Source organism: Carcharodon carcharias, chromosome 5 (assembly GCF_017639515.1).
Source record: "Carcharodon carcharias isolate sCarCar2 chromosome 5, sCarCar2.pri, whole genome shotgun sequence".
NCBI classification, from domain to species: Eukaryota; Metazoa; Chordata; class Chondrichthyes; order Lamniformes; family Lamnidae; genus Carcharodon; species Carcharodon carcharias.
The window spans coordinates 31,175,063-31,192,906 of NC_054471.1; positions in this window are offsets into that span (position 1 = coordinate 31,175,063).

A 17,844-nucleotide genomic window follows, 5' to 3' on the forward strand; every position below is an offset into this window, starting at 1 on the left:
TGTATCCGTTGAGGCTGTGACAACTGGGGATGTGCCAGTTCTGGAACTGGCCACTCCCTTCCAGGCGGGGCCATCACAGGCTCCACGGGCCAGAGGACGGCCGCCAAGGTCATCGAGGCCAACAAGACAGCAGAGTCAGCAGGCCATCTCACAAGCCACTCCAAGCAATAGGGCGGCACCTGGACGTAGCACCTGCAAATGAAAGCATAAGGCATGTTAAGCACTCCACGGGTTTGTCACTGGTGATTTTGTGTTGGCCCTAGATTAGGGAATATATCATTATGTACATCAGAGCAATGTTTGTGCTTTATTTTGGTGGGAATAAAGTACCCTTTTCTGACCATGGCTGAGGGTGTTTCCTTTGTGCTGCATTTGTATTTTTCACAGACATATCATGAGTGTTTGAGTGGACATTGATGTTTCCGTACTAAGCCCTTAGTTGCAGCTGATAAAGTGGAAGATATAGCATCTTAATGCCACATGTGGAAGCGCCAGGCAGTGCCGGTCCTGCTGATCAATATGTGTGGAGCTAGCTGAATGTTTGTTAGATTAAAGTGTCCTGGATGTTCCTGCCTCCTTGGTGCAGTAGCGGGTCGGTGTGCTGCCCCTCATCATTGCCCTGTGCTTCCTCATCCTCTGAGCCACTGCTGGATACATCATGTGCAGCCTCATCCAGGGCATCAAGGTCTTCATCGTCAACTGCATCCCCCCTTTCCAGCGCAAGATTGTGCAGAGCGCAGCATGCTACCACTATCACAGAGACGCAATCTGAGGGGTACTGGAGTGTGCCCCCTGAGTGGTCCAGGCAACGGAAGTGCATCTTGAGAAGACCGATGGCTGTCTCCACCACAGCCCTTGTGGTGCCCTGGCTCCTATTGTAGCGCTCCTCAGCTTCTGTTCTTGGATGGTGGAGAGGCATCATGAGCCACCTTCTGAGGGGATAGCCCTTGTCACCCAGCAGCCAACCATCCAGCCAGGCTGGAGCACTGAAGAGCCCTGGCACCTGGGAGTGTCTGAGGATGTAGGCGTTGTGGGAGCTGCGGGTACCTTGCACAAACTTGTAGAATCAGCATCCTGTGATCGCACACTATCTGCACGTTCATGGAGTGCAAGCCCTTCCTGTTGGCGAAGGCACCAGGCTCACCTGCTGGCGCCATGATGGCCACATGTGTACAGTCCATAGCACCCTGGACGCAGGGGAAGCCAGCAATGGCCGCGAGGCCTCTGACTCACTGTGCCTGACTTGCCTGGTCACAGCAGAAGTGGATGAAGGGCAATGCCCATCTGAACAGAGCGTCTGTAACCTGCTTGACACAAGTGTGGACAGCTGATTGGGAGACACAGCAAAGATCACCCACCAAGCACTGGAAGGATCCAGCTGCATAGAAGTGGAGGGCAACTGTGACCTTCAGAGTCGTTGGCATGGGGTGTCCACCAACAGAGTTAGGGGAGATCTCAGGGCCAATCATCTGACAAATATAGTTCACTGTCCCCCTTGACAGTCAGAGCCTCCTTCAGCACTGCACCTCAGTCATATTGAGGTAGCTGCTTCGCCATCTGTATACCCTGGCAGCAGGATAGTGGCGTCTTCTGTGGCCCCTTCCACCTTGGACAACCTCTTGGCCCTGCACCCCTTGTGCCTGGGCCTGGCCTCCCAAAGGTGGTTCCCCTGGAGGCTGACTGTCCAGTCCTGGCCTCCTCCTTATTCTATCCCTCCCTTCCTTCTCAGAGGAGCTGCCTCCAGTGGAGATGTCAGAACCCATACCCAGGCTAAATGGAGGCCTCCAGAAAGCTGCAGGCCGGATAAAGATTACTGTCTGCAGACTGGTAAGCTGAAGCTTCAAAGTACACAAAAAGCTCTTGGAAATCGATGTGAACTGCTAACAATCACACAGACAAGTTTAAAACACTTTCTGCATTCAATACTTCAGAAAAAACATTAACAACCCCTCTGAGCCCACATATCCTGCCCGTGGATGAGGTTTGATAAAAAATCAGTTACCCGCCTGCCCTTTGGCCCCGTGCACCAAATCGAAGATCGCACGGTCTCCTCAAAATTGGCTTCAGTTGCCGAGTTAAGGGCCTTAACAAGGCTTTTAATTAATGGTGGGCACGTCACGTTTCATAGCGCACCCGCCCAGCTAAATATCGCGATGCCGCACGCAGACGTCAGGGTACAACATTTTAAGCGCTGATGTGCAGGCTCCACCACCCGCACGTCAGCCATAAGTTTCTGCCCAGAGTTACTTGGAGTTTCAACTGCAAATTAAATGGGCCTTTTGCAGCAATATTTAGGCAACTATAATAGGTTGCCAAATAGAGAGAATTGCCAAAAGCAGAAGAGAGGAGCATAAAGGAAAAGCTTAGGAGGAATAAGAGAGAGCAGGTAGAAAGGGTGATGATAAAGTCTTCTCTAAGTACATAAAAAGTAAGAGGATGCCATGAAACCTTACGGGACAGACATTAGCTTCCTTTTGTCGGTTTCCAAATGCTTGTTGTACTGTGTGCAGTCCACAAAAAGCAGGATAAATCTAATCCAGCCAATTACAGCCTCATCAGTCTACTCTCGTTCGTCAGCAAAATGATGGAAGGGGTCATTAACAGTGCTATCAATCAACACTTACCAACAATAACCTGCTCACCACTGTTCAGTTTGGATTCCGCCAGGGCCACTCAGCTCCTGACTTCATTATAATCTTGGTTCAAACATGGAAAAAAGAGCTCAATTCCAGAGGTGAGGGGAGAGTGGCTACCCTTGGCATCAAGGCAGCATTTGACCAAGTGTGGCCTCAAGGAGCTCTAGCAAAACTGGAGTTAATGGGAATCTGGGGGAAAATTCCCCACTGTTTGCAGTCATACAGATGATTGTAGTTGTTGGAGGTCAATCATCTCAGCCCCAGGACATCGCTGTAGATTTCCTCGGGGTAGTGTCCTAGACTTAACCATCTTCAGCTGCTTCACCATTGACATCGGGGATGTTCTCTGATGATTGCACAGTGCTTAATACCATTCATGACTCCTCATATGCTGAATCAATCTATGTCCATATGCAGCAAGACCTGGACAACATTCGGGTTTGGGCTGGTAAGTGGTAAGTAACATGACTGCCACACAAGTGCCAGGGAATGACTATCTCCAACAAAAGTGAATCTAACAATCGCCCCTTGACATTCAAAGGCATTAGCATCATTGAATCCCCCACTATCAAGGTCACTATTGACCAGAGACTAAACTGGACCCGCCATATAAACACTGTAGCTACAAGAGCAGGTCAGAGACTAAGAATTCTGTGGTGATTAACTCATCTCCTGACTCCACAAAGCTTGTCCACTTACTGCAAGGTACAAGTTGCCTCGAAGGACAAGAGCAGCAGATGCAAGGGAACACCACCACCTGCAAGTTTCCCTCCAAGTCACACACCACCCTGAGTTGGAACTACATCGGCATTCCTTCACTGTCACTGGGTCAAAATCCTGGAACTCCCTCCCTAACAGCACTGTGGGTGTACCTACACCACATGGACTGCAGCAGTTCAAGAAGGTGGCTCACCACCACCTTCTCAAGGGCAAATAGGGATAGGCAAAATATGCGGGCCTAGCCAGCGATGCCCACATCCCATGAGCAAATAAATAAAATAAAATAAATCTCTTGCACTGGCAAAATCACCCATGAAAAGCTTTGCAGCAAGCTTAGGCCTCTGTTAGCATATTTTGTTCACTTTTTCCTCTCCACATAGGGTGGGTCATATTGACAACAACAACAACAACATATATTTATATTACATCTCTAATGTAATAGGATGTTTCAAGGCACTTCACAGGAGCATTAGAAAACAATATTTGATACCGAGGGCGGAATCTTTCCAGGTTTTGCACTAAGTGAGGTAGCGGATGGGTAAAACAATATTTTACCCACCAGCTGGAATGGTGGTTTTCACGCCATATCATCCCAAACCCGCTGCATTAGTTAAGCAGTCCCAGGCAACATGCTGTTTCAATGGTGGGCGCGCTCTCATTCACCCACCACGCCATCGCCTCGCTGCCTTATCACGTCGGGCGACCCCAACATCGGAGGACATGCATGCAGGGTCGCAACCCAAACCTGGTCCAAACTTCTGCCCTACCTCCAGGCCAGTGGCCTTACCTCTACCTGATTGGCTTGTGGTTTGGCAGGCCTTCCCCCACCAGCCGACAGCCGGCAAGACAGCCGACGCCTCAACAAGATTCTGCCGCTGGAGTGGAACTTGAGCCTGCTACCTTCAAACTAAAATTGACTTTCTGGTCTTAATCACGTTGCTGCTTGTGGGAACATGCTGTGCACAGAATAGCTGCCATATAACAATGACCACATTTCAAAAGTACTTCACCGATTGTAAAGCACTGAGAAACCTGATGGTCATGAAAAGTGCTAAAAGGTGAGAGTGATACCAATTGAGCCATAGATGACATTATTGAGAAGGATCAGGAGGTTTACCTTTGTTTCAGTCACATAAGTTATCGTTTGTGACATGGATAAGAGCTGTTTTGGTACCGTTGCATGGGTGGAAGCCTGATCAGAGGAATTCAAGCATCGAGTTCCGGGAGAGATGTGTACAATTTTGGGAGTTGACAACACGTACAAGGATAATGAAAAGGAAAGGGAGATTGCAAATGGGACAGTAATTTGCCAGGACAGTCGTGTCAAGGGTTGTTTCTTTGAGAGGGTTGACAGCAGCAGGTTTACAGGAGAGAGAGGCAGTACCTGAAGAGAATATTTAATGGTGTCCAATAACATGGGGGTCAAGAAGGGAAGTTGGGTGGTGAAAGGAACATATACTTTTATTTCTGTTGGACTGTTGTAAATAACATATCATTTTAAGTTAAGGGCAGTATCAAATTAAAAAGAAAAACAATGTGGCAACGATTAGTTGTAAGCCAGAGGATTGGGAAAGTTTTGAAAACCAACAAAAGATGACCAAAAAAATACTAAAGAGGGAGAAAATAAACTTTGAGGGTAAACTAGCAAGTAATATAAAAAAAGACTTTAAGAGCTTCTTTAAATATATAAAAAGGAAGAGAGAAGCCAAAGTGAACATAGGCCCCTTAGAGAGTGAGGCTGGGGAAATAATAATGGGGAACCAGGAAATAGCAGAGGAGTTCAATAAATACTTTGCATCACCTTTCATGGTAGAAGACACTAATAGCATTCCAAAAATATTAAATAATCAAGGGGCAAAAGAGGGGGAGGAAATAAATACAATAGCTATCACTAGAGAATAAGTACTAGGGAAACTAATGGGGCTAAAGGCCAAGAGGTCTCCTGGACCGGATGGGTTACATCCTAGGATATTAAAGGAAGTAGCTATTGAGATAGTGGATGCACTGGTGGTAATCTTCCAAGAATCCTTAGATTCTGGAGAAGTCCCAGAGGATTGGAGAATGGCCAATATAACACCCTTATTCGAAAAGGGAGGAAGACGAAAAACAGGCAACTATAGGCTAGTTAGCTTAAAATATGTAACATAACATTTGGTAAAATGTTGGAGTCTATTATAAAGGATGCAATAGCAGAGCATTTAGAAATATATAATCTAATCAAGCAGAATCAGTATGGCTTCAGGAAGGGGAAATCATGCCTAACAAATTTATTAAAATTCTTTGAGGAAGTAACAAGCAGGATAGATAAAGGGGAACCAGTAGATGTAATATATTTGGAGTTCCTAGAAGCATTAGATAAGGTACCGCACATAAGACTACTTAATAAGATAAGAGCCCGTGGTGTTGGGGGATAGAGCGTGGATATTGGCATGGATAGAGGATTGTCTAACTAATAGATGGAGAGTTGGGGTAAGGGGGGCATTTTTGGGATGACAACCTGTAACTTGTGGAGTGCTACAGAGATCAGTGCTGGGGCCTCAATTATTTACAATATATATTAATGGCATAGATGATGGAAATGAATGCACTATCACCAAGTTTGCTGATGGCGCAAAAATAATTGGGAATGCAAGTGGCGAGGATGACACAAGGAATCTATAGAGTGATGTAGACAGGTTAAGTGTGTGGGCAAAAGACAGCACCTCTGACAGTGCAGCACTCCCTCAGTACTGTACTGGAGTGTGGGCCTTGATTTTGTGTGCAAGCCATGGAGAGAGACTTGAATCCACAACCTTGTGACTTGGAGGCAAGAGTGATACAGGACAAGTACGGAGAGCATAGATAGAAACGAAACTGGAGAATGACATGAATTCTGTGCTGGAGCAGGGGAAAACTTTAGAGGAAGTTTAGTCTGGTGGGCTAGAGGAAGGGAAGGAACTGGTAGAGGCGATTAACAGATCCTAGTGACAAGAAGTCCATGAGCTCCTCGCACTTATTGTTGGAGGGTACAGGGGAGAGAAGTTTAAGAAGGTGTTTTGCAGTAGAGAAAGAAGTCTGGGGATATCTTTGCATTCCAGGAATATTCTGGAAATAGTATGCAGTTAAAACAGAAGAGAGCATGACTCTATAATGCTCTAGGTGGCCCAACCAGATCTAGTGACGAACGGGTAAATCAGTTGTCCTCCATATCCATTCAAGTCTGTATCCCTTGGACTTAAGGGAGTGGAGATGAGAGAGCCATACCAAGGGTAAAAGAGAATAATGCTTTTAATGGGATGATGGCATCAAAGGTGGAAGTGAGGGTGTGAATGAACAAATTGGTAGCTATAGAAATGTCCTGGTAAATAGAGAGCCAAAGGATATAGTTGGGATTTTGAAAGTGTCATTGGGGAATAGTTTTTCTGGGGTAGGCCAGAGGTAGAGTTGCAATGTGGAATGGGACTATCGGTGGAGATTAACACAAGGAAGTGACCAGAGATGGTTTTATCTGTGCTTGGTACCATGTGAGTAGCAGGACCACGTGAGATGGCATGGTCAAGGTATACAGAGTTAATGAAGATGAAAAGATTAAGGCAGGATAAAAAGGCAGTGAATTCAGGGAAGAAAAAGCATGATGAGCTGGGATGAAGGCTGAAGTCACAAAGATGAAAAATCACTTAGTGCAGTTAAGGGAGTAAAGCAGTGGAGATATCTCAGTGAGAAAAGTTTTGTACTACTTGGAGAGGATTCTAAATGAGAGCTGCAAAGGGTACTAAAGGTGCTAAAAGAGGTGATGCTCAAAGGAGGAGAAAATGTCAAAGGAGTAGGGGGGAACAGGCCACGGTATAACTTAGCAATATTAGCCACACTGCCATCACAATTGTCTTAGTGTTGCAATGCTAATTTACTGTGAATTCATTTATACCCCTGGGAAAATGTGAAATTGTCCATTTTGGCAGGGAGAACAAAGAGAAGCATATTATCTAAATGGTAAAAGAATGCAGAGCTCTGAGGTGCAAAGGGATCTGGGTGTCTTAGTGCATGAATCGCAAAAGGCTAGTATGCAGGTACAGCAAGTAATTAGGAAAGCCAATAAAATGTTATCATTTATTGTGAGGGGAATTGAATACAAGAGTAGGGAGATTATGCTTCAGTTTTACAGAGCACTAATGAGGCCACATCTGGAGTACAGTGTACAATATTGGTCACTTCATTTAAGGGGGGATGTAAATGCATTGGAAGCAGTTCAGTGAAGGTTTACCAGACTAACATCTGGAACAGGCAGGTTGTCTTATGAGGAAAGGTTGGACAGGCTGGGCTTGTATCCGCTGCAGTTTAGAAGAATAAGAGAAGATTTGATTGAAACATATAAGACCCTGAAGATTCTTGACAAGGCAGATGTGAAGAGGATGTTTCCTCTTGTGGAAGAATCTAGAGCTAGGGGTCACTGTTTACAAATAAAGGCTCATCCATTTAAAACGGAGATGAGGAGAATTTTTTTCCCTGACAGTATTCTGAGTCTTTGGAGCTCTCTTCCTGAAAAGGTGGTGGAAGCAGAGTTTTTGAATATTTTTGAGGCAGAGGTGGATAGATTCTTGGTAAGCAAGGGGGTGATAGGTTATTGGGGGTAGGCGGGATGCAGATTTGAGGTTACCATCAACCATGATCTTATTGAATGGCGAAGCAGGCTTGAGGGGCCAAATGGCCTACTCCTGCTCCTCATTAGTACGTTCACACATTCGTAAATAAGAACAGACTGACATTGTGGCTGTTGGGTTGGGGGTACATGTTTGTAATGTGTGACTCTGTAAACAAATGCTTGGAAAACTATAAAAATTAGATCCCGTTTCATCCGTCAGCCACCTGGCCTTCTGAAATGTAATAGGGCAGGTAGTTGAAGCTTTAGAAACAATGTACAGCAGAGTTACACGACTAATACACGACTAATTCCCAATTTGCAGCAGCTTAGTAACTAAAAATAGGCTCAAGGAACTGGATCTCTACTCTGTGGGAGCGTAGACTAAAGAATGATTTTATCAAGGATTAGAAAATGAAGAAGGGATTAGACTGTGTTTATGTAGATAGTTTGGCCCAGATTTTTGTTCCCAAGTCGGGAAATGACTTGGCTCGCTTTGGGAGAAGATCAGACGAGTGGTGGGATCTTTGCTCCAGGGGGTGGTGCCGGTGCGGAATGAGGTTGGGCCCACCACCCCCTAGACACACATCAAAGATGGCCACAGGAGCTACAGAGTGCCAAGGTGGGCTGGATAAAAGGCCCCTAGGACTTCATCAGTATTTCACTTCCGTTATCTTTACTGGAACTCAGTAGAAGGAGGCTCTTCATTTATGCTGACACCTTGACTGGTGCAATTTCCTGTCACATTTTGAAAGTGCTTTAATCTGGTTAAACTGTTCCTCAATTGAGTTTACACACTGTATTTTCAAACACTGATTACACTCTCTACGTGCACTGTATATCTATTGAGTAATCTTTCTCTACTTATAAATGCAGCCTTATCCTAACTTGTAACTAAACCACTCACCGGTTCTCTAGGACTTCAGCCCAGTTGTTTTGGTTTGTGGCCTTTGAGCCTTCATTCCTCATACCCCCTGACCCTTCCACCCACTCTCCATGCCCTATCCATGCTAACTCATGCCAACCCATGCCCCCATGCTTTGTGGCACCTCATACCCTCATGCCTCTGCACCCACAACCATGACCCCTTATAGTCCTATGCCAACTTAATGCCAATCCTTGCCAACCCACCTGCCACCCATTGCCCTTATACCCTCCATACAAACACACCAAACCATGTTGAGATGAAACAAAATGAAGTTCTAAATATCTATTAATATGTTAAAAAATGCCCATCCTTGAAAGCCCATTCAAAACATTTAAATCCCATCAAGTACTTAATCCATTACAAAAACAGACTTTTATTCAAAATCCCACATCAAAGATAACCAATCCTTTAATAATTTATTTGAGTTGTCAATAAAACTGTGATTTAAGGACTCCCTACAGACATAATTGAACAAGGGCAATTAGGGATAGGCAATAAATGCTGGCCTAGCCAGCAATGCCCACATCCCATGAACACATTTTTTAAAAAGAGGTAGGTCTTAAGGGACATCTTAAGGGGAATGAGGGAGGTGGTGGGATTGTCAAGATAGGAAGGGAACTCAGGAGCTTTGGGTGTAGACACCTGAAGTGATGACTCAGTGGAGGATAGAAGGAAGTGAGTGATGTACAAGAGGCCAGAGTGGGAGGAGCACAGAGGTCTTGGAATGTTGTAGGACTTGATGAGGCTACAGCTGAAGCAGAACTGTGAAAGATTTTGAGGCGGAGATGAGCCAATGTAGGTCAGTGAATGGTTTAGTTACAAGTTAGGATATGGCTGCATATACATGTAGAGAAAGATTACTCAATAGATATACAGTGCACGTAGAAAGTGTTATCAGTGTTTGAAAATACAGTGTGTGAACTCAGTTGAGGAACAGTTTAACCAGATTAAAGCAGTTTCAAAATGTGACAGGAAATTGCACCAGTCAAAGTAATGAAGACTCCCCTCCTACTGAGTTTCAGTAAAGATAACCGAAGTGAAATACCGATACAGCAGAGATGCAAAAATGCACCTTTTTTTTCCAACAGCTTGCATGTTAAAATGTTTTCTTGTTTGTTAGTTGGAGAGGGTAAAGCTGTTTTTGAGTCAAGGGTCATATAGGGCCATTGATATACAGTAACTGGGCAAGTTAGTAAGCTGAATTTTTTGCCTGTCGAGCAGGCAGGCCCGACCCAATCTCCAGCGGGCAAGGAGCCGATCCCTGCCGGAGAAGCGGGCCCCGCCGCCATTTTAAGTGGGCGGGCCAATTAAGGCCCAGCCAGCGTGATGTCCGCCAGGAAGCCCTATGTGCTTCCTATGCAGGCGGGGGGGGAACTCCCCAAATGCGCGAGTGCGCTCTTTCGCGCATGCGCACATCGTCCTGAGGCTAAGTGCTGCCTCAGGGAGAGCACTGAAAAGTTTTTGAACTTTAAAATGTTAAAATAAAAAAATCATTACCATGTCCCCCTCATGTAACAATGTCACACGAGATGGCACATGTTAATAAATTGCACAAAAACTTTAATAAACTTTTTTAAAACCGACATGAAACCTCATCCCGCCGGTGGATGAGGTTTCATGTTTTTTCAGAAGCCCACTGGGGCTCCTGGTCTGTTCACCAACCTTAAGGGTGGATGGGCAGGTCCTTTAATTGTTTTAATTATCCTGTCAATGGCCTCAATTGGCTATTGACAGGTTGGTAGGTGGACATCTGTCCACCCGCCTTCCTCAAGATTTAAATGGGGCGGGATCAGGTCAGGGGTTCGCCCCCACGTCATCAAGTGTCATTTTCGGGTCAGTGAGCGGGCCCCGCTCCCTTCTCGCCGACGGAAAAATTCAGCCCAGTGTGTTTGCTTATTAGCACTGCTTTAGGAATCGTATTTAGTCCCTCAATCTGACCACTCTCCCATGAAGGTGGACAGCCAGCATCCTTGGCTAGCCTATGGAAAGAGGCTGCTATTGTCTTTTAATTCCACTGAATGTTTCAAAATCCAGTTTTAATTCTGATTAGTGTTAAGGGGATCAGATTCTGTAGATCGGTCCAATTTTTTCCAATAAACCAAAGTTCAGTGATCTTAGAGTTTATTAATGAAAGGAACATTACTCGATCATTTTGTCTCATTTAGTACAACCGCCATGCTTAGTAAGATAGATTAAGAAAAGACCCAGCAGCTCAAATGGGCATCTATGAGGTGCTAAGGGCCATCATCAGCAACAATATAGTACATCACTATAATCTGTAACCCCATGTCCTGGCATATCCCTCACTCTGTCACTATCATCAAAACAGATGACCAACCTTGGTTAGCGAGGAGTGTAAAAGAGCTTGCAAGGAGCGTTGAAGTACCTGAAAATAAGGTGGCAGCGTGGTGAAGCTTCAACATAGGACTACATTCAAGCTAAATAGCCCATAAGCAGCATGCTATAGACTGACATAATGGGCCCCACGACCAACATATCAGGTTAAAACTCTGCAATCTTGTTACATGCGGTCATGAATGATGATGCCAAAGTATGCTATTAACAGAGGGTGAAAGCTCCAAGAACATTCTCATCTTCAGGGAACACGGAGTCCAGCATATGAGTGGAAAAGAGAAGGCTAAAGTAAGGACCATGGCTCTGGACCTGATTACAGTCTTGTTCCAAACATAGGCACAAGAACTGAATTCCAGAGGGGAGTTGAATGTTCAGGCCACACAAGTGTCAGGCAACGACCATCTTCAACAAGATATAGAGATTGATTTTTTCTAACTTGTGCTAAATCTGACGTGTGATTGTTTGCTGGGACAGCTTAGAGGAAGCTTTGCTCTGCACCTAATCCACAATCAATAGCTTTACCACCACCATCAAGACCCTGGGGGTCAGTATTGACCAGAAGCTGAACTGGACTAGCCATATAATTGCCATGGCTCCTAAAGACTGTCAGAAGTTGGTTATTTTACAGCTAGTGGCTCACCCCCTAAATCTCAAAAGCCTCTTGATACAAGATACAAATTAGAAATGTGAATGACTCCTCTGACTGTTGGAGTACAACACCACCAACTCAAAATATTTCAATACTGTCTAGGACAAAACCATCTGGTTGATCAGCTCATCCACTGGTTTAGACATCCACAAACCCCATCACTGATGTACTGAAGATGCAGGATGTACTATTTGCAGAATGCACTGCAGCAACTTGCTAAGGCTTCTTAGGCAGCATCTTCTGATCCATGACTTCCACTGCCTAGGACAGTAGACGCATGGGAGCAATGCCATCTCCAAATCCCCTCCAAGTCACTGATCATTCTGACTTGGAAATATATCGCCCTTCCTTCATCACCATTAGGTCAAAATCCTGGAACTGTCTCCTTACCTCACATGGACTGCAGCGGTCAAAGAGGTGGCACAAGGGCATCAAGGGATGGGCAATAAATGCTGGCTTTGCCAAAAACCTTCCCACCCTGAAACTGAGTAAATAGAGCACCAACATGGAAGGGTTGGTCTGTTTCTCTGTTGTAAGTATTTCTATGTATAAATGACTGCTGGCATTGATGTCTTCAAAACAAATTCTTAACACTGTCATTTCAAACTCCCCTCCTGGCTATGTTAATAGGGATATTAAGCTGCATTTTAATGGCAATATTAATGTATTTAAGCCAACTAGGCTAATGCCTTACATTGAGCTTGCAATAATTAATTGTTCATGCAGTAACATCATCAATTGTACTTTTCAGATTATACCTAATAAAATAATAGTGCTGCAAAGCAACACGGCCAGGTGCAATGTCTTCAATAGTAAGGGGATAATATTTGAGGGACTTGTGCAATTCTTTCAGCAGTTCCTTTAACACAGTGACGAGTGGAAAATAGCAAACACTGTTCCAATTTGAAAGAAACATCAGAGGCGAGATTTTAAGCCCGTCTGCTTGACATCTGTGGCAGTTAAAGACAGTGGGGGAAGGTTTCCTCTTTGAATTATCTGTGACAAATTATAAACCCGTTTAAAAAGGAACATTTGTGACTGTTACACGCAACACACAGTGTAAATCATCTTCCCCTCCCTGCAACACTTCGACCAATTTGAGGCCGCTTACCAAAGTTAAGTGTTACCGCTTGATGTCAATATAGACTTATGAAAAATGGGTTGCACTTAAACAAATTGATTGGAAGGTTTTGAAGATGTAAGAGATTTACCAGGTGGTGGCACTTGTGGCGAACTAATGACGGAGGAGGAATTTGGAAATTGGATTTTAAAAATCGGCTTAATAATTGCAGTGATCGGTGGGAAGAATCATGACCAACAGAGTCCTCTAGAGACCTCTACTGTTGATAGCCTGGATGAAGTCTGGCTTGTCATGCACACCTGTCAGACTTCAGACATTCAGATGAAATGCTCCAAATTGTCCAAAATATGTGTTTTTCAAAATGAAAAAAGACAGTGGTCTGAATTTTAAGCTCCACCGCCAGCAGGTTTCTAGGCAGGGGGTGGGGGCCACATCATCAGCAGTCCCCTTTGAACATTTGGCACCATCCACTCCCCTTGCACCACCGCGCCCCAACATCCCCCCCACCCCCACCGCCAACCCCTGGCCCCAGTGTCCGGTAACCACAGGATCTCCCTCACAATCCACTGCCTGGCCGACCCCTCCAGGTCTCCCCCCCACCAACCAAAACCCCAAACCTCCACTGTCCATGCGCACCCAGGCCTCCCCTACCCTCCCCGTCCTGAGACCCCCAAAACATACCTCATGCAAATCTGGGACGATTCTGCCCTAAGTGCGGAAGCAGGCAGGTGAAAATAATGTGCAATGGCAAATTTTCACGCCGTATCGTCCCAAACCGGCCACATTAATTATGCATTCCCAGGAAACACTTTGTTTCCATGGCGGGTGGGCTCCTATTCACCTGCCACACCCCCACCTTGCCACTTCATCACACCAGGCACCACAGTTAAATACAGCCGCACTCAGTGCTTCCAGCCTAGGACTACAGCATAGAAGACATGGCCCCTAAAGGCAAGAAGACTGCAGCCCTCAAGCGCTTTTTGGTATCCATGGAGGCCCTGCTGTGATGTCCTCTACCCCTGCTCTGGACACAGGAGGGGCAGCTACTTCACCACTCCAGCTTGGTAGGCGATGGCAGCGGTGATCAGTGCCAAGGTTGCATGGGTGATGTTAGCCATCCAGTGCAGATAGAGGATGAATGATGTCCATGCAGCCAGGGCAATGCAACCATCTCATCACTCTAAACTCACACCCTCAGGCCCATTACACTGGTATCTCACTCACTGCCAGCTCAAGGGACATCACCACCCATTCTCACACACAGACCCTCATCTCCTCTGGAGACTGCCTCCTCAGCCCTCACCATCTTGAGGCCACTTGCACAGATCAACATGTGTCCCCACACACATCCTGGAATACCCTCCTTCCCCAGTACAGCTCTCGTCCCGCAGCCACTTCCCTGGCCTGAGGCCACTTCTCTCCCTTCCCCAAGTAAGACCTTGCCCTGCAGCTGTTGAAAAGATGGCTGATCTGGTAGGTAGAGACCTGTCCGTGAGCCTCCCCTCCTCAAGGTGATGCGGTGCTGTCTGTGAAGCCTGGTTGATGACTGCGAGTGCTGACTGAAGCAGAGGAGGCAAACAAGCCTTGAAGTCTTGAGTGAAGTGCAGCCCGCCAAGTGCACGCCTTATATATGCTGTTGTGAAACACGTCAGCGTGTTTTCCCGTTGATGTGGGAGGACAATCTAACTGGGCGGGAGATGAGTCTAGCGGGCTGGCCATACAGTGATATGCTGATGTATTACAATGAGGTTCCCAATGTCCGATGGCGGGGGAACACAGCCCACCATCCACCTGACGCTCGCAAACTGGCTTCATGGTGTCGCAAAATCGATTTTTGTCCCCCTCGCCGTATTGTCCGCGCACGCCACCGAACACGCCCGATGCCAGGCGGGCACGGAAAATCCCGGCCCTGGGCTCCAGGGACCGGATGCAGTTCCAGCCTGTCCACTGCAGCTTCCGGCACCGCAGCGACTAGAGAGCGGCCGACCAATCCGATTGCCCGGCAGCTCTCTGAGGAGGGACTTCCGCTTGAGTGAGGGGCGGAAGTCCCGCCTGCAACCACTTAATGCTTGTTGGAAAGTGCAATTGATGCGAGGTACTTGAGGTCAGCAGGGATGTGTTCCCCACAGACTTTTCAGATGGCAAGAAGGAACATGCAGCCATCTTAAAAATCCTGGATTTTCATTGACCTGGAGCTTTGAATTTGTGAACAACAAGCAATCTGTAAACTTCCCTCGCTGGCAGAAATTTGACCTCAGAAGGTGCCTGTTTTAATTAACTAACCTTTGTGGACTAAGGCGAAGGGCCATCTTAACCATACCCACACCTCAACAGACTGTATTAGACAGTATAATGCTTCCATTATTACAAAACAAGATATCGCCTCATTTACCAAGAGCAATCCTATCTTTAAATAGCCTACACACTGGGAGAAATAATATACTATGTTAGATGGAAAAGCAGGACGTTCAAAGAGATCTACAGAAAATGAGTAAAATGGGCTCAGTACTGGGAAATGTGAGGAAATATATTGCATAATATTTACAGCGCAGAAGCGGGCCATTGGCCCAATAGCTCAGTATTGGTGTCTATGCTTGACATAAACTTCATTCCACCTGACTTCATCTAATCTGTCAACATCCTGGGGCTTATCATTAACCAGAAACTGAACTGGACTAGCCATATAATTACTGTGGCTACAAGAGCATGTTAGCCGCTAGGAATCCTGCGTTGATTAGCTCACCTCCTGATTCTCCAAAGCCTGTCCACCATCTACAAGAGACAAGTCAGGAGTGTGATGGAATACTCTCCACTTGTCTGGATGAGTGCAGCTCCAACAACACTCAAGTCTGCCACCATCCAGGACAAAGCAACCTGTTTGATTGACACCCTTTCCACAAACATTCACTCCCTCCACCACCAACACATAGTGGCAGCAGTGTGTACCATGTACAAGATGCACTGCAGGAACTCACCAAGCCTCCTTAGATAGCATGTTTCAAACCTATGACTGTTACCATTTAGAAGGACAAGGGCGGCAGATACATGGGAACACCATCACCTGGAAGTTCCCCTCCAAGCCACTCACCATCCTAACTTGAAAATATATTGCTGTTCCTTCACTGTTATTGGGTCAAAATCCTGGAACTTCCTCTCTAACAGCACTGTGGGTGTATCTACACCACATGGACTGCAGCGGTTCAAGAAGGCAGCTCAGCACCTTCTCAAGGGCAACTATGGATGGGCAATAACTGCTGGCCCTGCCAGCGATGCCGATATCCCGTAAAATGAATCAAAAAAGAAAAAAATATTCTCTATTCCTTTCTCCCTCATATACTTATCTAGCTTGCCTTTGAATGCAACTACACTATTGAACTCATACTCCATATGGGAGCAAGTTCCATATTCTAACCATTCGCTGGGTAAAGACACTGCTCTTGAATTCCTCATTGGTTTTGTTAGTAACTTTTCAATAGGGATTGGAGAAATGCTTGAAAGGGCTTCAAAGAAAAATTGACATTACCTGAAATACAGTCCTAAAATTTTCAACTTCCTACTCTCTTTCTATATTGAGGTGGTGATGTAAGGCCCCTGGGTGGATAACCAGATAATATTTTTTCTAACTTAGCTGAGAGATAATTATTGCCCAGAATCATGGTAAATGTGGGAAGTGACTCTTTGTCTGATATGGTAAACACAGTGTCATCAGTGCCCATGATTTCCCACAGGCCATTCCAGATAGACAACTAAGCTCTTGCCATGTATGTAAGATAAAATGGAAAATAAAACCGGTCCTGGAGTTTTAAGCACGAAGACTAAAAGCAGTGCGAATGCTTCATAAATGCAATGGAACCCCCTGCTTTCTTTCCGAGCCAAGGCTCACACAGCTAGATGCCCTAAGTGAGGTAGTGACCAACCCCACAGCCCCCTCCTCTAGGGTCATATTAAAATCCACAAGCGTGCAGAAATGTAGAAAAACAATGCTCTTTGGCAGTGGTGAGTGACATCTGAGCCAAACATAGCAGACACAGTTCCTTGGCAAGGATGATGAGGCTTTCTTTTGGCGTGTATGATGTAAAATTTTTGTGATACTTTCTTCTCCTGACTAGTTATGCAATTTCCCCGGTAACCTCACTGACCCTATATACTGCAGCTGTTAGGATGATCCTTGCCCTTTTAATCTATTTACTTATCTCTATGTGCTCTCCAGCTGCTCCCTGACTTTTTCTTTTGGATGAGAGGTGGTGAAAGTGGTGAAACATGATGGCGGGGGTGGGGGGGTGGAGGGGAAGGTGTCACCAACAGCTACATACTACATTTAGTTTTAGGGCTTGTACCAAAAATGTACTCCTCCCCAAGCCCTTCCCCATTATATCCCTCACCTCTTCAGCTTCAAATTGTCCATCTCCCTTTCTGCCACACCCTCACTCCCATAATGATCCCTAATTCTTCACCTTTGAAGTACCCAGCCTTCTTGTTTCACTCTAACATGCCTCATCCCTACCCCTCCATCCACTTGTCCCTACACCAACTCACTTACCCCCAAGGTTAAGCAAGGTTCCCCATCCTCAACGATTTTCCCTCCTCTCCCTTTCTATCTGTTTTCCTCAAAGAGGCTTTGTCTACTTTCAAAGTACAACTTAAAAACAATGAAATCAAATTAGAATGAGGAAAGGAATTGTCTATCTGCCTTTCTCTCTATTTTAGTTTTTTTCTCTGATCTTAATTTTGTGCAATAGTATCAAATAGGTGAGAGTGAATTGGCAGTCAATGTTATATCTATTCCTACTCTTATTTCTGTTGAAGCCATTGGAAATAAAAATCAAGTCCTGTTTCACATGTGAAATTTGGATGCTTATT